Here is a 25,927-nt window from a genome sequence, read left to right as displayed (position 1 = left end):
CGGGTAGGCACATCGCATTTTAGCCGGTGAAGTGGCAGGCCCAACGACTTCTGTAGAGATGTAAGTCGCTGAGCTGCGGGATGCGAACGGCGGAAGTGAGCACACAGCGACCGTGCCCTCTGCAGAAGGCCATCTAGTCTGGGATAGTGGGCTAAAAATTGCTGGACAACCAGGTTCAACATGTGAGCCATACAAGGCACGTGTGTGACATTGCCCCGGCGAAGGGCCGCACCCAGGTTTGCAGCATTGTCGCACAAGGCCTTCCCTAGTTTCAGGTCCAGTGGAGACAACCATTCATGAAATTGGTTCTCCAGAGCTGACCACAACTCCTCAGCTGTGTGACTCACATTTCCCAGACATTTCAAAGTAAAAACCACCTGATGACGTTGAGCCCTACTGCCAGCATAGTAAGGAGGTGTGCAGGATCCCTTCTGCGCAGTTAGAAAGCTTGTGGCATGACCAGACAGGCTTTGGGTGCAGGTGGAAGACCGAGAGGAGGTTGAGGAGGCAGAAGCAGTGGAGGAACTTTGACATAAAGAGGATTGACGTGCAACTCGTGGGGACGGCAAGACTTGGACAGCAGCCCCTTGTCCTGCTGTCACCATAGTTACCCAGTGCCCAGTCAGCGACATGTAACGCCCCTGTCCATGCCTACTCGTCCAAGTGTCTGTGGTGAAATGCACCCTGTCACACACAGAGTTTCTCAAAGAAGCGGTGATGTTGTGTGCGACATGCTGGTGGAGCGCAGGCACACCTTTCTTTGAGAAGTAGTGCCGACTGGGCATCTGGTACTGGGGCACTGCGACGGACATAAGGTCTCGAAAATCCTCTGTGTCCACCAGGCGGAAAGGCAGCATTTCTGTAGCCAAGAGCTTGCAGATGGTGAAATTCAACCTCTTAGCTTTCTCATGGCTAGGAGGAAATGGTGTTTTACTTGTCCACATCTGAGGGACCGAGGGCTGGCTATTGTGCTTAGACGGGGTTGATAAGGGTGTCCCCGGCAAACTGCCGGTCTGTGAGGAAGATGCAGGCGGACATGTTAGGTTGCCTTGATCCAAAGGTGGTGCTATCGATGTCGGACAGCGCTCAACACCAGCTGGTGTTACCTCCTCCAAAGAAAATGATGACCTGCCAATCACGCTGGCTGTTGCGGGTAAAGAGGTGGCAGGTCTGCACCCCAAAACAGGTGTGACTGATGTCCCCCCAGTCACAGAGGATGAAGAGGCTGCGGATGCACAAGATATGGCAGACGGTGGTTGGCCCGGCCGGCTAGGCCGCATTGTAGCACACTGAGCTTCCCACTGCAACTTATGCTTCATGTCCATGTGCCGGTTCATGCATGAAGTACTCAAACTATGTATTTTTTGGCCTCTAATTAGCTTTTGCTGACAAATGTTACAGATAAAACGAGTTGGATCATCTTTATCGATCTGAAAAAAATGCCCAGGCTATGCAAGGCTTAGCACCCATGTGACCTGAAGAGCCACCACGACTTGTGGTGAGAGGCAGAGTTGTGTTTGAGGATGCAGTTGTTGACGTGCTTCCAGTACTACGTCTCTGTCCAGGAAGGCGCAACCTGACCTCGTCGTCACTAGCATCTTCCTCCACCTCCTCTGCTGACCTCATCTCTTGGCTGACTGTGGGTTGACAGTAAGTGGGATCTCCAACCTCATCATCATCACCCTGTGCGTTATCACACCCGTCGTCCTCAGAGCCAACCTGTTCCTGCCCTGACAAAAAACTAAAGTTGTCGCTCCAATCAGGTATTTGAGTCTCATCATCGTCTTCCTCATTGTCTCCACCAACAGGAGTTACAGTTTGGGAATGAGGGTCTACATTATGGTCAGAACCTTCTGCGTCTGGTCCTGGATCCGACTCATAAAGATTCTGGGCATCAGTGCAGATCATTTCCTCGTCTGGATTCACAGAAGCGCTGGAGTCGACCTCTGATTCCCAGGCTATAGTATGAGTAAACAGCTCTGCAGACTCAACCATCTGTTCTACCTCATACTCAGATGGGCAGCTGGAGATTTGGGAGCTGTGAGGAAGCAAGTGCGATTGGGGTGACACCTTTGAGGACTGGAGTATTTTTGATGTTGAAGTTGATGTGGAGGAGAGCCCACTTAAAGGAGCACTTAATATCCGTTGAAGCACCTGCTGTTTTTGTGACTCATCTGGAATTTGTAGCGATTGGCGTGGCCGTAACAAAGGGATCTTATCACATTGTCCGCTAAAAGAAGTAGACATTTTAGTTTGGCTGGAAGATGGTCTTTCTTCTGCAGATGTTATTGTTGCTTTAACACCTACCCCACGGACACAACCTTTTTTCCCCTTCCCAACACGCCTATTCCCCTTTCCACCAGCAGCAGGCCTTTTTCCACTCATTTTGGTGGTTAACTAATTCACAACTCTGGAGTTGTTTGCACAAAAAAACAATGGATGGGAACCGAGCAGAGCTGAGTGGCCAAACTGTGATATTAGGCCAAAACTATTGGCTGGGTTAGATGCAGAAAAAAATTATATTCAATTTGCAACCTGATGGAGGTCAGTATAGATGGACTAATAGAACAAGTCCCACACACAGCTAGAAGCCCAAATATTTTTTCAGAGGTAGATGCAGAAAAAAATTGTATTCAGTTTGCAACCTGATGGAGGTCTGTATAGATGGATTAATAGAACAAGTCCCACACACAGCTAGAAGCCCAATATTTTTTCAGAGGTAGATGCAGAAAAAAATATATTCAGTTTGCAACCTGATGGAGGTCAGTATAGATGGACTAATAGAGAAAGTCCCACACACTGCTAGAAGGCCAAATATTTTTTCAGACCTAGATGCAGACAAAAAATTATTTTTAATTTGCAACCTGATGGAGGTCAGTATAGATGGACTAATAGAGAAAGTCCCACACACTGCTAGAAGGCCAAATATTTTTTCAGAGCTAGATGCAGATATAAATTATTTTTAATTTGCAACCTGATGGAGGTCAGTATAGATGGACTAATAGAGAAAGTCCCACACACTGCTAGAAGGCCAAATATTTTTTCAGAGCTAGATGCAGAAAAAAATTATATTCAGTTTGCAACCTGATGGAGGTCAGTATAGATGGACTAATAGAACAAGTCCCACACACAGCTAGAAGGCCAAATATTTTTTCAGAGGTAGATGCAGATAAAAATTATTTTTAATTTGCAGCCTGATGGAGGTCAGTATAGATGGACTAATAGAGAAAGTCCCACACACTGCTAGAAGGCCAAATATTTTTTCAGAGCTAGATGCAGATATAAATTATTTATAATTTGCAACCTGATGGAGGTCAGTATAGATGGACTAATAGAGAAAGTCCCACACACTGCTAGAAGGCCAAATATTTTTTCAGAGCTAGATGCAGATAAAAATTATTTTTAATTTGCAACCTGATGGAGGTCAGTATAGATGGACTAATAGAGAAAGTCCCACACACTGCTAGAAGGCCAAATATTTTTTCAGAGCTAGATGCAGAAAAAAATTATATTCAGTTTGCAACCTGATGGAGGTCAGTATAGATGGACTAATAGAACAAGTCCCACACACAGCTAGAAGCCCAAATATTTTTTCAGAGGTAGATGCAGAAAAAAATTATATTCAGTTTGCAACCTGATGGAGGTCTGTATAGATGGATTAATAGAACAAGTCCCACACACAGCTAGAAGCCCAAATATTTTTTCAGAGGTAGATGCAGAAAAAAATTATATTCAGTTTGCAACCTGATGGAGGTCTGTATAGATGGATCAAAAGAACAAGTCCCACACACAGCCAGAAGCCCAATATTTTTTCAGAGGTAGATGCAGAAAAAAAATATATTCAGTTTGCAACCTGATGGAGGTCAGTATAGATGGACTAATAGAGAAAGTCCCACACACTGCTAGAAGGCCAAATATTTTTTCAGAGCTAGATGCAGACAAAAAATTATTTGTAATTTGCAACCTGATGGAGGTCAGTATAGATGGACTAATAGAGAAAGTCCCACACACTGCTAGAAGGCCAAATATTTTTTCAGAGCTAGATGCAGATATAAATTATTTATAATTTGCAACCTGATGGAGGTCAGTATAGATGGACTAATAGAGAAAGTCCCACACACTGCTAGAAGGCCAAATATTTTTTCAGAGCTAGATGCATAAAAAAATTATATTCAGTTTGCAACCTGATGGAGGTCAGTATAGATGGACTAATAGAACAAGTCCCACACACAGCTAGAAGGCCAAATATTTTTTCAGAGCTAGATGCAGAAAAAAATTATATTCAGTTTGCAACCTGATGGAGGTCAGTATAGATGGGCTAATAGAACAAGTCCCACACACAGCTAGAAGCCCAAATATTTTTTCAGAGGTAGATGCAGAAAAAAATTATATTCAGTTTGCAACCTGATAGAGGTCTGTATAGATGGATTAATAGAACAAGTCCCACACACAGCTAGAAGCCCAATATTTTTTCAGAGGTAGATGCAGAAAAAAATATATTCATTTTGCAACGTGATGGAGGTCAGTATAGATGGAGTAATAGAGAAAGTCCCACACACTGCTAGAAGGCCAAATATTTTTTCAGAGCTAGATGCAGACAAAAAATTATTTTTAATTTGCAACCTGATGGAGGTCAGAATAGATGGACTAATAGAGAAAGTCCCACACACTGCTAGAAGGCCAAATATTTTTTCAGAGCTAGATGCAGATATCAATTATTTTTAATTTGTAACCTGGTGGAGGTCAGTATAGATGGACTAATAGAGAAAGTCCCACACACTGCTAGAAAGCCAAATATTTTTTCAGAGCTAGATGCAGAAAAAAATTATATTCAGTTTGCAACCTGATGGAGGTCAGTATAGATGGACTAATAGAACAAGTCCCACACACAGCTAGAAGGCCAAATATTTTTTCAGAGGTAGATGCAGATAAAAATTATTTTTAATTTGCAGCCTGATGGAGGTCAGTATAGATGGACTAATAGAGAAAGTCCCACACACTGCTAGAAGGCCAAATATTTTTTCAGAGCTAGATGCAGACAAAAAATTATTTTGAATTTGCAACCTGATGGAGGTCAGTATAGATGGACTAATAGAGAAAGTCCCACACACTGCTAGAAGGCCAAATATTTTTTTCAGAGCTAGATGCAGACAAAAAATTATTTTTAATTTGCAACCTGATGGAGGTCAGTATAGATGGACTAATAGAGAAAGTCCCACACACTGCTAGAAGGCCAAATATTTTTTCAGAGCTAGATGCAGACAAAAAATTATTTTTAATTTGCAACCTGATGGAGGTCAGTATAGATGGACTAATAGAGAAAGTCCCACACACTGCTAGAAGGCCAAATATTTTTTCAGAGCTAGATGCAGATAAAAATTATTTTTAATTTGCAACCTGATGGAGTTCAGTATAGATGGACTAATAGAGAAAGTCCCACACACTGCTAGAAGGCCAAATATTTTTTCAGAGCTAGATGCAGAAAAAAATTATATTCAGTTTGCAACCTGATGGAGGTCAGTATAGATGGACTAGTAGAACAAGTCCCACACACAGCTAGAAGCCCAAATATTTTTTCAGAGGTAGATGCAGATAAAAATTATTTTTAATTTGCAACCTGATGGAGGTCAGTATAGATGGACTAATAGAGAAAGTCCCACACACTGCTAGAAGGCCAAATATTTTTTCAGAGCTAGATGCAGACAAAAAATTATTTTGAATTTGCAGCGTGATGGAGGTCAGTATAGATGGACTAATAGAACAAGTCCCACACTCTGCTAGAAGGCCAAATATTATTTCAGAGCTAGATGCAGAAAAAAATTATATTCAGTTTGCAACCTGATGGAGGTCAGTATAGATGGACTAATAGAACAAGTCCCACACACTGCTAGAAGCCCAAATATTTTTTCAGAGCTAGATGCAGAAAAAAATTATATTCAATTTGCAACCTGATGGAGGTCAGTATAGATGGACTAATAGAATGATGCTATGCCCAAAAGATTTTACTTCACTAGGTGCAGTAAAAAAATTGGTATTTTATACACACGTGGTATATCTTGCAAAACAGATAGGCTACTCCACTGACTAACACACTCTGCAATAGGCCAAAAAGGATTAGCTTTGCTAGATTCAGCCAAATGCTGTGAAAAAAACTTGCACAGCACTGGCACAGACCTGCCTGGCAAAAACTGATAGGAACTGATGTAACCTAGTCCTGAAAAGGGCTGCAATTACAATTAGTCTTTACTCCCACAATCTATCTATTTAAGAGCACAGAACTGCCTGATAAAAGTTGTAGGAAATGCTGTAACCTAGTCCTTAAAAGGACTGCAATCACAACTATTCCCTACTCCAAAGCTATCTGTAGATTTGTGCGAAAATTGGCTTGAAATTAAGAAGGTATAGCGCACACAGCAACAGCGGTGCCGTCTAACACGCAGCTGCAGCAGTGAGAAAATGGTGGCTATGGGGAAAATGGCTTGGTCTTATAGGGCAAGGACATGTGACATACACTGCCAATGACACATGCCCTTGCTTGTGTGAAAAAAAGCACTTCGCTCCGTGTGTGCGCTGCTGATAGGCTGACAGATTGCACCTCCCCACTGTAAATGCGGGAAAGAGAAAAAAAAATGGAGATCTTCATTATTCCTGCAGAGATCCATCCCTTGCCCCTCCCCCCACCCCGCTGTACACTCAAACTGCGTATTAACATTAATTTTCATAATTACTGAGAAAAAATCCAGTTATGATTTTGGTGCACGAACAGTTATCGAACATAACCTCGAACAGCCGAATTTTTCTCAAATCGTTCGTGTTCGCCGAACGGCTCGAACACCGCCCAAAACAGCTCGAATTTGAGATTGGCGAACAGTTCGAGTCGAACAACGCTCATCTCTAGACGTGACAGGGGCTGGGCTCCACCCTTCAGATTTGTATTAAAATCCTGTTTTTTGGGATAACTCATCGTGTGTTGATCCCACAAGGGCAAAAGTGATATCATATTTTCTATTATGATTTTACGTTCATATAGAGACCACGCGTAGTTGCAGTCTGCTATTCTGGTGTTTTTGCGCTACAGCTCCCTGATTTTGCTTACAGTCCTGGAAAACTACATATACATTCCTGGGCTGGTTCGGTCACTTAACATATGGGTCCCGTTATTGTTGGACTTAAGGAACTCACAATATTTCATATTTCATATCGGAGTCAACCTGGCTATGGCTGGTGGCTGGGATTTGTTGGTGAGTGCCTTTGAACTTAAAGAGCCATTTCCTCTTTCCTCCAAACTCTGGCCTGGCAGAAGGTGTCAATCTATCTCAGGTCTTTGTTAATTGGGGCTTTTGTGCTGCGCAGAAGGGGAATAAGGGAGAGGGGTGAACATCTATGTCAGGCAAATATGGATGAACATTTTCCTGACATTAATATTTCCCTGACACTCAAGTATTTGAGGACCTACGGCCAGAAGAAAACCACATGGAGGAAAGTCATTTACTGTCTCCAAAGTGGAGGCTGATGATGATGAGACACAGTTGCCATCAGGTCAGCCTATAATATCAACTGGGAAGGAGGTTTAGATGGAAGACGAGTTGGACGATGATGAGTCCACTGATCCAACCTGTATCGTTGGCACAAATAGCCATGACAGCAATACAGAGGAATATGGATATGTAGCAGAAACACAGGCACCAAGGGGTCGTAGTTTTCCCTGAGTGAGAACTGGGTCAACTGTTCCCAAGAGCAACCCTGCTGTGCACCAAGTCAGGGCAAGGGGGCGTTCAGCTCCTGTGTGGAATTTTTTTTCTGAAAGTCCTTCAGTGAAAAACTTTGTACTCTGTAGCATTTGCTCTTCCATACCAAGTTGAGCAGAGGCCAGGGCAAAGGCAACCTGAGCACCACCAGTATACCAAACAAAATGGCAGCCAAGCACCCCAGTAGGTGGGCGGAACACCAGGGTACCAAATCTGCGTCTGCGGGTCAAACCAATGCCATGTCGCCTGTGCTATGTCCTTCAGAATCTGCTGTTCAGGAAGCAGGCGCTCATACCTCCTGCCTACAAGCTGTGGTTGCTCACACACAACAAACATCAAAAACATCAACTTCCGTGCCTGAGAGCTGGGAAAGAAAGTGTAAATATCCAGCCACGCACCCACACGCACAAATACTAAACTCGCACATTGCCAAATTGCTAGCTATGAAGATATTGCCGTTTAGGCTTGTGGGAACACAGTCTTTCCATGATCTCATAGCTGTGGCTGCCCCACGATACAGTGTTCCCAGCCACCACTATTTTGCTCGGTGTGCCGTCCCTGCGTTACGCAAGCACGTGTTAAACAATCTGAACCGTTCTCTCATCAACGCCGCAACCGGGAAGATCCAACTAACAACAGACACTGTTGTTCAAAGGTAGATTCAGATAAAAATAATTTTTAATTTGCAGCCTGATGGAGGTCAGTATAGATGGACTAATAGAGAAAGTCCCACACACTGCTAGAAGGCCAAATATTTTTTCAGAGCTAGATGCAGACAAAAAATTATTTTGAATTTGCAACCTGATGGAGGTCAGTATAGATGGACTAATAGAGAAAGTCCCACACACTGCTAGAAGGCCAAATATTTTTTCAGAGCTAGATGCAGATAAAAATTATTTTTAATTTGCAACCTGATGGAGGTCAGTATAGATGGACTAATAGAGAAAGTCCCACACACTGCTAGAAGGCCAAATATTTTTTCAGCGCTAGATGCAGAAAAAAATTATATTCAGTTTGCAACCTGATGGAGGTCAGTATAGATGGATTAATAGAACAAGTCCCACACACAGCTAGAAACCCAAATATTGTTTCAGAGGTAGATGCAGAAAAAAATTATATTCAGTTTGCAACCTGATGGAGGTCTGTATAGATGGATCAATAGAACAAGTCCCACACACAGCTAGAAGCCCAAATATTTTTTCAGAGGTAGATGTAGAAAAAAAATATATTCAGTTTGCAACCTGATGGAGGTCAGTATAGATGGACTAATAGAGAAAGTCCCACACACTGCTAGAAGGCCAAATATTTTTTCAGAGCTAGATGCAGACAAAAAATTATTTTAATTTGCAACCTGATGGAGGTCAGTATAGATGGACTAATAGAGAAAGTCCCACACACTGCTAGAAGGCCAAATATTTTTTCAGAGCTAGATGCAGATATAAATTATTTTTAATTTGCAACCTGATGGAGGTCAGTATAGATGGACTAATAGAGAAAGTCCCACACACTGCTAGAAGGCCAAATATTTTTTCAGAGCTAGATGCAGAAAAAAATTATATTCAGTTTGCAAGCTGATGGAGGTCAGTATAGATGGACTAATAGAACAAGTCCCACACACAGCTAGAAGGCCAAATATTTTTTCAGAGCTAGATGCAGAAAAAAATTATATTCAGTTTGCAACCTGATGGAGGTCAGTATAGGTGGACTAATAGAACAAGTCCCACACACAGCTAAAAGCCCAAATATTTTTTCAGAGGTAGATGCAGAAAAAAATTATATTCAATTTGCAACCTGATGGAGGTCTGTATAGATAGATTAATAGAACAAGTCCCACACACAGCTAGAAGCCCACTATTTTTTCAGAGGTAGAAGCAGAAAAAAAATATATTCAGTTTGCAACCTGATGGAGGTCAGTATAGATGGACTAATAGAGAAAGTCCCACACACTGCTAGAAGGCCAAATATTTTTTCAGAGCTAGATGCAGACAAAAAATTATTTTTAATTTGCAACCTGATGGAGGTCAGTATAGATGGACTAATAGAGAAAGTCCCACACACTGCTAGAAGCCCAAATATTTTTTCAGAGCTAGATGCAGAAAAAAATTATATTCAATTTGCAACCTGATGGAGGTCAGTATAGATGGACTAATAGAATGATGCTATGCCCAAAAGATTTTACTTCACTAGGTGCAGTAAAAAAATTGGTATTTTATACACACGTGGTATATCTTGCAAAACAGATAGGCTACTCCACTGACTAACACACTCTGCAATAGGCCAAAAAGGATTAGCTTTGCTAGATTCAGCCAAATGCTGTGAAAAAAACTTGCACAGCACTGGCACAGACCTGCCTGGCAAAAACTGATAGGAACTGATGTAACCTAGTCCTGAAAAGGGCTGCAATTACAATTAGTCTTTACTCCCACAATCTATCTATTTAAGAGCACAGACCTGCCTGATAAAAGTCGTAGGAAATGCTGTAACCTAGTCCTTAAAAGGACTGCAATCACAACTATTCCCTACTCCAAAGCTATCTGTAGATTTGTGCGAAAATTGGCTTGAAATTAAGAAGGTATAGCGCACACAGCAACAGCGGTGCCGTCTAACACGCAGCTGCAGCAGTGAGAAAATGGTGGCTATGGGGAAAATGGCTTGGTCTTATAGGGCAAGGACATGTGACATACACTGCCAATGACACATGCCCTTGCTTGTGTGAAAAAAAGCACTTCTCTCCGTGTGTGCGCTGCTGATAGGCTGACAGATTGCACCTCCCCACTGTAAATGCGGGAAAGAGAAAAAAAAATGGAGATCTTCATTATTCCTGCAGAGATCCATCCCTAGCCCCTCCCCCCACCCCGCTGTACACTCAAACTGCGTATTAACATTAATTTTCATGATTACTGAGAAAAAATCCAGTTATGATTTTGGTGCACGAACAGTTATCGAACATAACCTCGAACAGCCGAATTTTTCTCAAATCGTTCGTGTTCGCCGAACGGCTCGAACACCGCCCAAAACAGCTCGAATTTGAGATTGGCGAACAGTTCGAGTCGAACAACGCTCATCTCTAGACGTGACAGGGGCTGGGCTCCACCCTTCAGATTTGTATTAAAATCCTGTTTTTTGGGATAACTCATCGTGTGTTGATCCCACAAGGGCAAAAGTGATATCATATTTTCTATTATGATTTTACGTTCATATAGAGACCACGCGTAGTTGCAGTCTGCTATTCTGGTGTTTTTGCGCTACAGCTCCCTGATTTTGCTTACAGTCCTGGAAAACTACATATACATTCCTGGGCTGGTTCGGTCACTTAACATATGGGTCCCGTTATTGTTGGACTTAAGGAACTCACAATATTTCATATTTCATATCGGAGTCAACCTGGCTATGGCTGGTGGCTGGGATTTGTTGGTGAGTGCCTTTGAACTTAAAGAGCCATTTCCTCTTTCCTCCAAACTCTGGCCTGGCAGAAGGTGTCAATCTATCTCAGGTCTTTGTTAATTGGGGCTTTTGTGCTGCGCAGAAGGGGAATAAGGGAGAGGGGTGAACATCTATGTCAGGCAAATATGGATGAACATTTTCCTGACATTAATATTTCCCTGACACTCAAGTATTTGAGGACCTACGGCCAGAAGAAAACCACATGGAGGAAAGTCATTTACTGTCTCCAAAGTGGAGGCTGATGATGATGAGACACAGTTGCCATCAGGTCAGCCTATAATATCAACTGGGAAGGAGGTTTAGATGGAAGACGAGTTGGACGATGATGAGTCCACTGATCCAACCTGTATCGTTGGCACAAATAGCCATGACAGCAATACAGAGGAAGATGGATATGTAGCAGAAACACAGGCACCAAGGGGTCGTAGTTTTCCCTGAGTGAGAACTGGGTCAACTGTTCCCAAGAGCAACCCTGCTGTGCACCAAGTCAGGGCAAGGGGGCGTTCAGCTCCTGTGTGGAATTTTTTTTCTGAAAGTCCTTCAGTGAAAAACTTTGTACTCTGTAGCATTTGCTCTTCCATACCAAGTTGAGCAGAGGCCAGGGCAAAGGCAACCTGAGTACCACCAGTATACCAAACAAAATGGCAGCCAAGCACCCCAGTAGGTGGGCGGAACACCAGGGTACCAAATCTGCGTCTGCGGGTCAAACCAATGCCATGTCGCCTGTGCTATGTCCTTCAGAATCTGCTGTTCAGGAAGCAGGCGCTCATACCTCCTGCCTACAAGCTGTGGTTGCTCACACACAACAAACATCAAAAACATCAACTTCCGTGCCTGAGAGCTGGGAAAGAAAGTGTAAATATCCAGCCACGCACCCACACGCACAAATACTAAACTCGCACATTGCCAAATTGCTAGCTATGAAGATATTGCCGTTTAGGCTTGTGGGAACACAGTCTTTCCATGATCTCATAGCTGTGGCTGCCCCACGATACAGTGTTCCCAGCCACCACTATTTTGCTCGGTGTGCCGTCCCTGCGTTACGCAAGCACGTGTTAAACAATCTGAACCGTTCTCTCATCAACGCCGCAACCGGGAAGATCCACCTAACAACAGACACTGTTGTTCAAAGGTAGATTCAGATAAAAATAATTTTTAATTTGCAGCCTGATGGAGGTCAGTATAGATGGACTAATAGAGAAAGTCCCACACACTGCTAGAAGGCCAAATATTTTTTCAGAGCTAGATGCAGACAAAAAATTATTTTGAATTTGCAACCTGATGGAGGTCAGTATAGATGGACTAATAGAGAAAGTCCCACACACTGCTAGAAGGCCAAATATTTTTTCAGAGCTAGATGCAGATAAAAATTATTTTTAATTTGCAACCTGATGGAGGTCAGTATAGATGGACTAATAGAGAAAGTCCCACACACTGCTAGAAGGCCAAATATTTTTTCAGCGCTAGATGCAGAAAAAAATTATATTCAGTTTGCAACCTGATGGAGGTCAGTATAGATGGATTAATAGAACAAGTCCCACACACAGCTAGAAACCCAAATATTTTTTCAGAGGTAGATGCAGAAAAAAATTATATTCAGTTTGCAACCTGATGGAGGTCTGTATAGATGGATCAATAGAACAAGTCCCACACACAGCTAGAAGCCCAAATATTTTTTCAGAGGTAGATGCAGAAAAAAAATATATTCAGTTTGCAACCTGATGGAGGTCAGTATAGATGGACTAATAGAGAAAGTCCCACACACTGCTAGAAGGCCAAATATTTTTTCAGAGCTAGATGCAGACAAAAAATTATTTTAATTTGCAACCTGATGGAGGTCAGTATAGATGGACTAATAGAGAAAGTCCCACACACTGCTAGAAGGCCAAATATTTTTTCAGAGCTAGATGCAGATATAACTATTTTTAATTTGCAACCTGATGGAGGTCAGTATAGATGGACTAATAGAGAAAGTCCCACACACTGCTAGAAGGCCAAATATTTTTTCAGAGCTAGATGCAGAAAAAAATTATATTCAGTTTGCAAGCTGATGGAGGTCAGTATAGATGGACTAATAGAACAAGTCCCACACACAGCTAGAAGGCCAAATATTTTTTCAGAGCTAGATGCAGAAAAAAATTATATTCAGTTTGCAACCTGATGGAGGTCAGTATAGGTGGACTAATAGAACAAGTCCCACACACAGCTAAAAGCCCAAATATTTTTTCAGAGGTAGATGCAGAAAAAAATTATATTCAATTTGCAACCTGATGGAGGTCTGTATAGATAGATTAATAGAACAAGTCCCACACACAGCTAGAAGCCCAATATTTTTTCAGAGGTAGAAGCAGAAAAAAAATATATTCAGTTTGCAACCTGATGGAGGTCAGTATAGATGGACTAATAGAGAAAGTCCCACACACTGCTAGAAGGCCAAATATTTTTTCAGAGCTAGATGCAGACAAAAAATTATTTTAAATTTGCAACCTGATGGAGGTCAGTATAGATGGACTAATAGAGAAAGTCCCACACACTGCTAGAAGCCCAAATATTTTTTCAGAGCTAGATGCAGAAAAAAATTATATTCAATTTGCAACCTGATGGAGGTCAGTATAGATGGACTAATAGAATGATGCTATGCCCAAAAGATTTTACTTCACTAGGTGCAGTAAAAAAATTGGTATTTTATACACACGTGGTATATCTTGCAAAACAGATAGGCTACTCCACTGACTAACACACTCTGCAATAGGCCAAAAAGGATTAGCTTTGCTAGATTCAGCCAAATGCTGTGAAAAAAACTTGCACAGCACTGGCACAGACCTGCCTGGCAAAAACTGATAGGAACTGATGTAACCTAGTCCTGAAAAGGGCTGCAATTACAATTAGTCTTTACTCCCACAATCTATCTATTTAAGAGCACAGACCTGCCTGATAAAAGTCGTAGGAAATGCTGTAACCTAGTCCTTAAAAGGACTGCAATCACAACTATTCCCTACTCCAAAGCTATCTGTAGATTTGTGCGAAAATTGGCTTGAAATTAAGAAGGCATAGCGCACACAGCAACAGCGGTGCCGTCTAACACGCAGCTGCAGCAGTGAGAAAATGGTGGCGACGGGGAAAATGGCTTGGTCTTATAGGGCAAGGACATGTGACATACACTGCCAATGACACATGCCCTTGCTTGTGTGAAAAAAAGCACTTCGCTCCGTGTGTGCGCTGCTGATAGGCTGACAGATTGCACCTCCCCACTGTAAATGCGGGAAAGAGAAAAAAAAATGGAGATCTTCATTATTCCTGCAGAGATCCATCCCCTGCCCCTCCCCCCACCCCGCTGTACACTCAAACTGCGTATTAACATTAATTTTCATGATTACTGAGAAAAAATCCAGTTATGATTTTGGTGCACGAACAGTTATCGAACATAACCTCGAACAGCCGAATTTTTCTCAAATCGTTCGTGTTCGCCGAACGGCTCGAACACCGCCCAAAACAGCTCGAATTTGAGATTGGCGAACAGTTCGAGTCGAACAACGCTCATCTCTAGACATGACAGGGGCTGGGCTCCACCCTTCAGATTTGTATTAAAATCCTGTTTTTTGGGATAACTCATCGTGTGTTGATCCCACAAGGGCAAAAGTGATATCATATTTTCTATTATGATTTTACGTTCATATAGAGACCACGCGTAGTTGCAGTCTGCTATTCTGGTGTTTTTGCGCTACAGCTCCCTGATTTTGCTTACAGCCCTGGAAAACTACATATACATTCCTGGGCTGGTTCGGTCACTTAACATATGGGTCCCGTTATTGTTGGACTTAAGGAACTCACAATATTTCATATTTCATATCGGAGTCAACCTGGCTATGACTGGTGGCTGGGATTTGTTGGTGAGTGCCTTTGAACTTAAAGAGCCATTTCCTCTTTCCTCCAAACTCTGGCCTGGCAGAAGGTGTCAATCTATCTCAGGTCTTTGTTAATTGGGGCTTTTGTGCTGAGCAGAAGGGGAATAAGGGAGAGGGGTGAACATCTATGTCAGGCAAATATGGATGAACATTTTCCTAACATTAATATTTCCCTGACACTCAAGTATTTGAGGACCTACGGCCAGAAGAAAACCACATGGAGGAAAGTCATTTACTGTCTCCAGAGTGGAGGCTGATGATGATGAGACACAGTTGCCATCAGGTCAGCCTATAATATCAACTGGGAAGGAGGTTGAGATGGAAGACGAGTTGGACGATGATGAGTCCACTGATCCAACCTGGATCGTTGGCACAAATAGCCATGACAGCAATACAGAGGAAGATGGATATATAGCAGAAACACAGGCACCAAGGGGTCGTAGTTTTCCCAGAGTGAGAACTGGGTCAACTGTTCCCAAGAGCAACCCTGCTGTGCACCAAGTCAGGGCAAGGGGGCGTTCAGCTCCTGTGTGGAATTTTTTTTCTGAAAGTACTTCAGTAAAAAACTTTGTACTCTGTAGCATTTGCTCTTTCATACCAAGTTGAGCAGAGGCCAGGGCAAAGGCAACCTGAGCACCACCAGTATACCAAACAAAATGGCAGCCAAGCACCCCAGTAGGTGGGCGGAACACCAGGGTACCAAATCTGCATCTGCGGGTCAAACCAATGCCATGTCGCCTGGACTATGTCCTTCAGAATCTGCTGTTCAGGAAGTAGGCGCTCATACCTCCTGCCTACAAGCTGTGGTTGCTCACACACAACAAACATCAACCACATCAACTTCCGTGCCTGAGAGCTGGGAAAGAAAGTGTAAATATCCAGCCACGCACCCACACGCACAAATACTAAACTCGCACATTGCCAAATTGCTAGCTATGAAGATATTGCCGTTTAGGCTTGTGGGAACACAGTCTTTCCATGATCTCATAGCTGTGGCTGCCCCACGATACAGTGTTCCCAGCCACCACTATTTTGCTCGGTGTGCCGTCCCTGCGTTACACAAGCACGTGTTAAACAATCTGAACCGTTCTCTCATCAACGCCGTAACCGGGAAGATCCACCTAACAACAGACACTGTTGTTCAAAGGTAGATTCAGATAAAAATTATTTTTAATTTGCAGCCTGATGGAGGTCAGTATAGATGGACTAATAGAGAAAGTCCCACACACTGCTAGAAGGCCAAATATTTTTTCAGAGCTAGATGCAGACAAAAAATTATTTTGAATTTGCAACCTGATGGAGGTCAGTATAGATGGACTAATAGAGAAAGTCCCACACACTGCTAGAAGGCCAAATATTTTTTCAGAGCTAGATGCAGACAAAAAATTATTTTAATTTGCAACCTGATGGAGGTCAGTATAGATGGACTAATAGAGAAAGTCCCACACACTGCTAGAAGGCCAAATATTTTTTCAGAGCTAGATGCAGATATAAATTATTTTTAATTTGCAACCTGATGGAGGTCAGTATAGATGGACTAATAGAGAAAGTCCCACACACTGCTAGAAGGCCAAATATTTTTTCAGAGCTAGATGCAGAAAAAAATTATATTCAGTTTGCAAGCTGATGGAGGTCAGTATAGATGGACTAATAGAACAAGTCCCACACACAGCTAGAAGGCCAAATATTTTTTCAGAGCTAGATGCAGAAAAAAATTATATTCAGTTTGCAACCTGATGGAGGTCAGTATAGGTGGACTAATAGAACAAGTCCCACACACAGCTAAAAGCCCAAATATTTTTTCAGAGGTAGATGCAGAAAAAAATTATATTCAATTTGCAACCTGATGGAGGTCTGTATAGATAGATTAATAGAACAAGTCCCACACACAGCTAGAAGCCCAATATTTTTTCAGAGGTAGAAGCAGAAAAAAAATATATTCAGTTTGCAACCTGATGGAGGTCAGTATAGATGGACTAATAGAGAAAGTCCCACACACTGCTAGAAGGCCAAATATTTTTTCAGAGCTAGATGCAGACAAAAAATTATTTTTAATTTGCAACCTGATGGAGGTCAGTATAGATGGACTAATAGAGAAAGTCCCACACACTGCTAGAAGCCCAAATATTTTTTCAGAGCTAGATGCAGAAAAAAATTATATTCAATTTGCAACCTGATGGAGGTCAGTATAGATGGACTAATAGAATGATGCTATGCCCAAAAGATTTTACTTCACTAGGTGCAGTAAAAAAATTGGTATTTTATACACACGTGGTATATCTTGCAAAACAGATAGGCTACTCCACTGACTAACACACTCTGCAATAGGCCAAAAAGGATTAGCTTTGCTAGATTCAGCCAAATGCTGTGAAAAAAACTTGCACAGCACTGGCACAGACCTGCCTGGCAAAAACTGATAGGAACTGATGTAACCTAGTCCTGAAAAGGGCTGCAATTACAATTAGTCTTTACTCCCACAATCTATCTATTTAAGAGCACAGACCTGCCTGATAAAAGTCGTAGGAAATGCTGTAACCTAGTCCTTAAAAGGACTGCAATCACAACTATTCCCTACTCCAAAGCTATCTGTAGATTTGTGCGAAAATTGGCTTGAAATTAAGAAGGTATAGCGCACACAGCAACAGCGGTGCCGTCTAACACGCAGCTGCAGCAGTGAGAAAATGGTGGCGACGGGGAAAATGGCTTGGTCTTATAGGGCAAGGACATGTGACATACACTGCCAATGACACATGCCCTTGCTTGTGTGAAAAAAAGCACTTCGCTCCGTGTGTGCGCTGCTGATAGGCTGACAGATTGCACCTCCCCACTGTAAATGCGGGAAAGAGAAAAAAAAATGGAGATCTTCATTAGTCCTGCAGAGATCCATCCCCTGCCCCTCCCCCCACCCCGCTGTACACTCAAACTGCGTATTAACATTAATTTTCATGATTACTGAGAAAAAATCCAGTTATGATTTTGGTGCACGAACAGTTATCGAACATAACCTCGAACAGCCGAATTTTTCTCAAATCGTTCGTGTTCGCCGAACGGCTCGAACACCGCCCAAAACAGCTCGAATTTGAGATTGGCGAACAGTTCGAGTCGAACAACGCTCATCTCTAGACATGACAGGGGCTGGGCTCCACCCTTCAGATTTGTATTAAAATCCTGTTTTTTGGGATAACTCATCGTGTGTTGATCCCACAAGGGCAAAAGTGATATCATATTTTCTATTATGATTTTACGTTCATATAGAGACCACGCGTAGTTGCAGTCTGCTATTCTGGTGTTTTTGCGCTACAGCTCCCTGATTTTGCTTACAGCCCTGGAAAACTACATATACATTCCTGGGCTGGTTCGGTCACTTAACATATGGGTCCCGTTATTGTTGGACTTAAGGAACTCACAATATTTCATATTTCATATCGGAGTCAACCTGGCTATGACTGGTGGCTGGGATTTGTTGATGAGTGCCTTTGAACTTAAAGAGCCATTTCCTCTTTCCTCCAAACTCTGGCCTGGCAGAAGGTGTCAATCTATCTCAGGTCTTTGTTAATTGGGGCTTTTGTGCTGAGCAGAAGGGGAATAAGGGAGAGGGGTGAACATCTATGTCAGGCAAATATGGATGAACATTTTCCTAACATTAATATTTCCCTGACACTCAAGTATTTGAGGACCTACGGCCAGAAGAAAACCACATGGAGGAAAGTCATTTACTGTCTCCAGAGTGGAGGCTGATGATGATGAGACACAGTTGCCATCAGGTCAGCCTATAATATCAACTGGGAAGGAGGTTGAGATGGAAGACGAGTTGGACGATGATGAGTCCACTGATCCAACCTGGATCGTTGGCACAAATAGCCATGACAGCAATACAGAGGAAGATGGATATGTAGCAGAAACACAGGCACCAAGGGGTCGTAGTTTTCCCAGAGTGAGAACTGGGTCAACTGTTCCCAAGAGCAACCCTGCTGTGCACCAAGTCAGGGCAAGGGGGCGTTCAGCTCCTGTGTGGAATTTTTTTTCTGAAAGTACTTCAGTGAAAAACTTTGTACTCTGTAGCATTTGCTCTTTCATACCAAGTTGAGCAGAGGCCAGGGCAAAGGCAACCTGAGCACCACCAGTATACCAAACAAAATGGCAGCCAAGCACCCCAGTAGGTGGGCGGAACACCAGGGTACCAAATCTGCGTCTGCGGGTCAAACCAATGCCATGTCACCTGGACTATGTCCTTCAGAATCTGCTGTTCAGGAAGTAGGCGCTCATACCTCCTGCCTACAAGCTGTGGTTGCTCACACACAACAAACATCAACCACATCAACTTCCGTGCCTGAGAGCTGGGAAAGAAAGTGTAAATATCCAGCCACGCACCCACACGCACAAATACTAAACTCGCACATTGCCAAATTGCTAGCTATGAAGATATTGCCGTTTAGGCTTGTGGGAACACAGTCTTTCCATGATCTCATAGCTGTGGCTGCCCCACGATACAGTGTTCCCAGCCACCACTATTTTGCTCGGTGTGCCGTCCCTGCGTTACACAAGCACGTGTTAAACAATCTGAACCGTTCTCTCATCAACGCCGTAACCGGGAAGATCCACCTAACAACAGACACTGTTGTTCAAAGGTAGATTCAGATAAAAATTATTTTTAATTTGCAGCCTGATGGAGGTCAGTATAGATGGACTAATAGAGAAAGTCCCACACACTGCTAGAAGGCCAAATATTTTTTCAGAGCTAGATGCAGACAAAAAATTATTTTGAATTTGCAACCTGATGGAGGTCAGTATAGATGGACTAATAGAGAAAGTCCCACACACTGCTAGAAGGCCAAATATTTTTTCAGAACTAGATGCAGACAAAAAATTATTTTTAATTTGCAACCTGATGGAGGTCAGTATAGATGGACTAATAGAGAAAGTCCCACACACTGCTAGAAGGCCAAATATTTTTTCAGAACTAGATGCAGACAAAAAATTATTTTTAATTTGCAACCTGATGGAGGTCAGTATAGATGGACTAATAGAGAAAGTCCCACACACTGCTAGAAGGCCTAATATTTTTTCAGAGCTAGATGCAGAAAAAAATTATATTCAGTTTGCAACCTGATGGAGGTCAGTATAGATGGACTAATAGAACAAGTCCCACACACAGCTAGAAGGCCAAATATTTTTTCAGAGCTAGATGCAGAAAAAAATTATATTCAGTTTGCAACCTGATGGAGGTCAGTATAGATGGACTAATAGAACAAGTCCCACACACAGCTAAAAGCCCAAATATTTTTTCAGAGGTAGATGCATAAAAAAATTATATTCAGTTTGCAACCTGATGGAGGTCAGTATAGATGGACTAATAGAGAAAGTCCCACACACTGCTAGAAGGCCAAATATTTTTTCAGAGCTAGATGCAGACAAAAAATTATTTTTAATTTGCAACCTGATGGAGGTCAGTATAGATGGACTAATAGAGAAAGTTCCACACACTGCTAGAAGGCCAAATATTTTTTCAGAGCTAGATGCAGATATAAATTATTTTTAATTTGCAACCTTGTGGAGGTCAGTATAGATGGACTAATAGAGAAAGTCCCACACACTGCTAGAAAGCCAAATATTTTTTCAGAGCTAGATGCAGAAAAAAATTATATTCAGTTTGCAACCTGATGGAGGTCAGTATAGATGGACTAATAGAACAAGTCCCACACACAGCTAGAAGGCCAAATATTTTTTCAGAGGTAGATGCAGATAAAATTATTTTTAATTTGCAGCCTGTTGGAGGTCAGCATAGATGGACTAATAGAGAAAGTCCCACACACTGCTAGAAGGCCAAATATTTTTACAGAGCTAGATGCAGACAAAAAATTATTTTGAATTTGCAACCTGATGGAGGTCAGTATAGATGGACTAATAGAGAAAGTCCCACACACTGCTAGAAGGCCAAATATTTTTTCAGAGCTAGATGCAGAAAAAAATTATATTCAGTTTGAAACCTGATGGAGGTCAGTATAGATGGACTAATAGAACAAGTCCCACACACAGCTAGAAGCCCAAATATTTTTTCAGAGGTAGATGCAGATAAAAATTATTTTTAATTTGCAACCTGATGGAGGTCAGTATAGATGGACTAATAGAGAAAGTCCCACACACTGCTAGAAGGCCAAATATTTTTTCAGAGCTAGATGAAGACAAAAAATTATTTTGAATTTGCAGCGTGATGGAGGTCAGTATAGATGGACTAATAGAACAAGTCCCACACACTGCTAGAAGGCCAAATATTATTTCAGAGCTAGATGCAGAAAAAAATTATATTCAGTTTGCAACCTGATGGAGGTCAGTATAGATGGACTAATAGAACAAGTCCCACACACTGCTAGAAGCCCAAATATTTTTTCAGAGCTAGATGCAGAAAAAAATTATATTCAATTTGCAACCTGATGGAGGTCAGTATAGATGGACTAATAGAATGATGCTATGCCCAAAAGATTTTACTTCACTAGGTGCAGTAAAAAAATTGGTATTTTATACACACGTGGTATATCTTGCAAAACAGATAGGCTACTCCACTGACTAACACACTCTGCAATAGGCCAAAAAGGATTAGCTTTGCTAGATTCAGCCAAATGCTGTGAAAAAAACTTGCACAGCACTGGCACAGACCTGCCTGGCAAAAACTGATAGAAACTGATGTAACCTAGTCCTGAAAAGGGCTGCAATTACAATTAGTCTTTACTCCCACAATCTATCTATTTAAGAGCACAGACCTGCCTGATAAAAGTCGTAGGAAATGCTGTAACCTAGTCCTTAAAAGGACTGCAATCACAACTATTCCCTACTCCAAAGCTATCTGTAGATTTGTGCGAAAATTGGCTTGAAATTAAGAAGGTATAGCGCACACAGCAACAGCGGTGCCGTCTAACACGCAGCTGCAGCAGTGAGAAAATGGTGGCGACGGGGAAAATGGCTTGGTCTTATAGGGCAAGGACATGTGACATACACTGCCAATGACACATGCCCTTGCTTGTGTGAAAAAAAGCACTTCGCTCCGTGTGTGCGCTGCTGATAGGCTGACAGATTGCACCTCCCCACTGTAAATGCGGGAAAGAGAAAAAAAAATGGAGATCTTCATTATTCCTGCAGAGATCCATCCCCTGCCCCTCCCCCCACCCCGCTGTACACTCAAACTGCGTATTAACATTAATTTTCATGATTACTGAGAAAAAATCCAGTTATGATTTTGGTGCACGAACAGTTATCGAACATAACCTCGAACAGCCGAATTTTTCTCAAATCGTTCGTGTTCGCCGAACGGCTCGAACACCGCCCAAAACAGCTCGAATTTGAGATTGGCGAACAGTTCGAGTCGAACAACGCTCATCTCTAGACATGACAGGGGCTGGGCTCCACCCTTCAGATTTGTATTAAAATCCTGTTTTTTGGGATAACTCATCGTGTGTTGATCCCACAAGGGCAAAAGTGATATCATATTTTCTATTATGATTTTACGTTCATATAGAGACCACGCGTAGTTGCAGTCTGCTATTCTGGTGTTTTTGCGCTACAGCTCCCTGATTTTGCTTACAGCCCTGGAAAACTACATATACATTCCTGGGCTGGTTCGGTCACTTAACATATGGGTCCCGTTATTGTTGGACTTAAGGAACTCACAATATTTCATATTTCATATCGGAGTCAACCTGGCTATGACTGGTGGCTGGGATTTGTTGGTGAGTGCCTTTGAACTTAAAGAGCCATTTCCTCTTTCCTCCAAACTCTGGCCTGGCAGAAGGTGTCAATCTATCTCAGGTCTTTGTTAATTGGGGCTTTTGTGCTGAGCAGAAGGGGAATAAGGGAGAGGGGTGAACATCTATGTCAGGCAAATATGGATGAACATTTTCCTAACATTAATATTTCCCTGACACTCAAGTATTTGAGGACCTACGGCCAGAAGAAAACCACATGGAGGAAAGTCATTTACTGTCTCCAGAGTGGAGGCTGATGATGATGAGACACAGTTGCCATCAGGTCAGCCTATAATATCAACTGGGAAGGAGGTTGAGATGGAAGACGAGTTGGACGATGATGAGTCCACTGATCCAACCTGGATCGTTGGCACAAATAGCCATGACAGCAATACAGAGGAAGATGGATATGTAGCAGAAACACAGGCACCAAGGGGTCGTAGTTTTCCCAGAGTGAGAACTGGGTCAACTGTTCCCAAGAGCAACCCTGCTGTGCACCAAGTCAGGGCAAGGGGGCGTTCAGCTCCTGTGTGGAATTTTTTTTCTGAAAGTACTTCAGTGAAAAACTTTGTACTCTGTAGCATTTGCTCTTTCATACCAAGTTGAGCAGAGGCCAGGGCAAAGGCAACCTGAGCACCACCAGTATACCAAACAAAATGGCAGCCAAGCACCCCAGTAGGTGGGCGGAACACCAGGGTACCAAATCTGCGTCTGCGGGTCAAACCAATGCCATGTCGCCTGGACTATGTCCTTCAGAATCTGCTGTTCAGGAAGTAGGCGCTCATACCTCCTGCCTACAAGCTGTGGTTGCTCACACACAACAAACATCAACCACATCAACTTCCGTGCCTGAGAGCTGGGAAAGAAAGTGTAAATATCCAGCCACGCACCCACACGCACAAATACTAAACTCGCACATTGCCAAATTGCTAGCTATGAAGATATTGCCGTTTAGGCTTGTGGGAACACAGTCTTTCCATGATCTCATAGCTGTGGCTGCCCCACGATACAGTGTTCCCAGCCACCACTATTTTGCTCGGTGTGCCGTCCCTGCGTTACACAAGCACGTGTTAAACAATCTGAACCGTTCTCTCATCAACGCCGTAACCGGGAAGATCCACCTAACAACAGACACTGTTGTTCAAAGGTAGATTCAGATAAAAATTATTTTTAATTTGCAGCCTGATGGAGGTCAGTATAGATGGACTAATAGAGAAAGTCCCACACACTGCTAGAAGGCCAAATATTTTTTCAGAGCTAGATGCAGACAAAAAATTATTTTGAATTTGCAACCTGATGGAGGTCAGTATAGATGGACTAATAGAGAAAGTCCCACACACTGCTAGAAGGCCAAATATTTTTTGAGAACTAGATGCAGACAAAAAATTATTTTTAATTTGCAACCTGATGGAGGTCAGTATAGATGGACTAATAGAGAAAGTCCCACACACTGCTAGAAGGCCAAATATTTTTTCAGAACTAGATGCAGACAAAAAATTATTTTTAATTTGCAACCTGATGGAGGTCAGTATAGATGGACTAATAGAGAAAGTCCCACACACTGCTAGAAGGCCTAATATTTTTTCAGAGCTAGATGCAGAAAAAAATTATATTCAGTTTGCAACCTGATGGAGGTCAGTATAGATGGACTAATAGAACAAGTCCCACACACAGCTAGAAGGCCAAATATTTTTTCAGAGCTAGATGCAGAAAAAAATTATATTCAGTTTGCAACCTGATGGAGGTCAGTATAGATGGACTAATAGAACAAGTCCCACACACAGCTAAAAGCCCAAATATTTTTTCAGAGGTAGATGCATAAAAAAATTATATTCAGTTTGCAACCTGATGGAGGTCAGTATAGATGGACTAATAGAGAAAGTCCCACACACTGCTAGAAGGCCAAATATTTTTTCAGAGCTAGATGCAGACAAAAAATTATTTTTAATTTGCAACCTGATGGAGGTCAGTATAGATGGACTAATAGAGAAAGTTCCACACACTGCTAGAAGGCCAAATATTTTTTCAGAGCTAGATGCAGATATAAATTATTTTTAATTTGCAACCTTGTGGAGGTCAGTATAGATGGACTAATAGAGAAAGTCCCACACACTGCTAGAAAGCCAAATATTTTTTCAGAGCTAGATGCAGAAAAAAATTATATTCAGTTTGCAACCTGATGGAGGTCAGTATAGATGGACTAATAGAACAAGTCCCACACACAGCTAGAAGGCCAAATATTTTTTCAGAGGTAGATGCAGATAAAATTATTTTTAATTTGCAGCCTGTTGGAGGTCAGCATAGATGGACTAATAGAGAAAGTCCCACACACTGCTAGAAGGCCAAATATTTTTACAGAGCTAGATGCAGACAAAAAATTATTTTGAATTTGCAACCTGATGGAGGTCAGTATAGATGGACTAATAGAGAAAGTCCCACACACTGCTAGAAGGCCAAATATTTTTTCAGAGCTAGATGCAGAAAAAAATTATATTCAGTTTGAAACCTGATGGAGGTCAGTATAGATGGACTAATAGAACAAGTCCCACACACAGCTAGAAGCCCAAATATTTTTTCAGAGGTAGATGCAGATAAAAATTATTTTTAATTTGCAACCTGATGGAGGTCAGTATAGATGGACTAATAGAGAAAGTCCCACACACTGCTAGAAGGCCAAATATTTTTTCAGAGCTAGATGAAGACAAAAAATTATTTTGAATTTGCAGCGTGATGGAGGTCAGTATAGATGGACTAATAGAACAAGTCCCACACACTGCTAGAAGGCCAAATATTATTTCAGAGCTAGATGCAGAAAAAAATTATATTCAGTTTGCAACCTGATGGAGGTCAGTATAGATGGACTAATAGAACAAGTCCCACACACTGCTAGAAGCCCAAATATTTTTTCAGAGCTAGATGCAGAAAAAAATTATATTCAATTTGCAACCTGATGGAGGTCAGTATAGATGGACTAATAGAATGATGCTATGCCCAAAAGATTTTACTTCACTAGGTGCAGTAAAAAAATTGGTATTCTATACACAGGTGGTATATCTTGCAACACAGATAGGCTACTCCACTGACTAACACACTC

This window comes from Phyllobates terribilis, unplaced genomic scaffold (assembly GCF_046119375.1).
Source record: "Phyllobates terribilis strain yellow unplaced genomic scaffold, ASM4611937v1 Scaffold_2__4_contigs__length_985480577, whole genome shotgun sequence".
In the NCBI taxonomy this organism is placed as follows: domain Eukaryota; kingdom Metazoa; phylum Chordata; class Amphibia; order Anura; family Dendrobatidae; genus Phyllobates; species Phyllobates terribilis.
The sequence above is the reverse complement of the archived record's forward strand: the minus strand, read 5'-3'. Positions refer to the sequence as shown.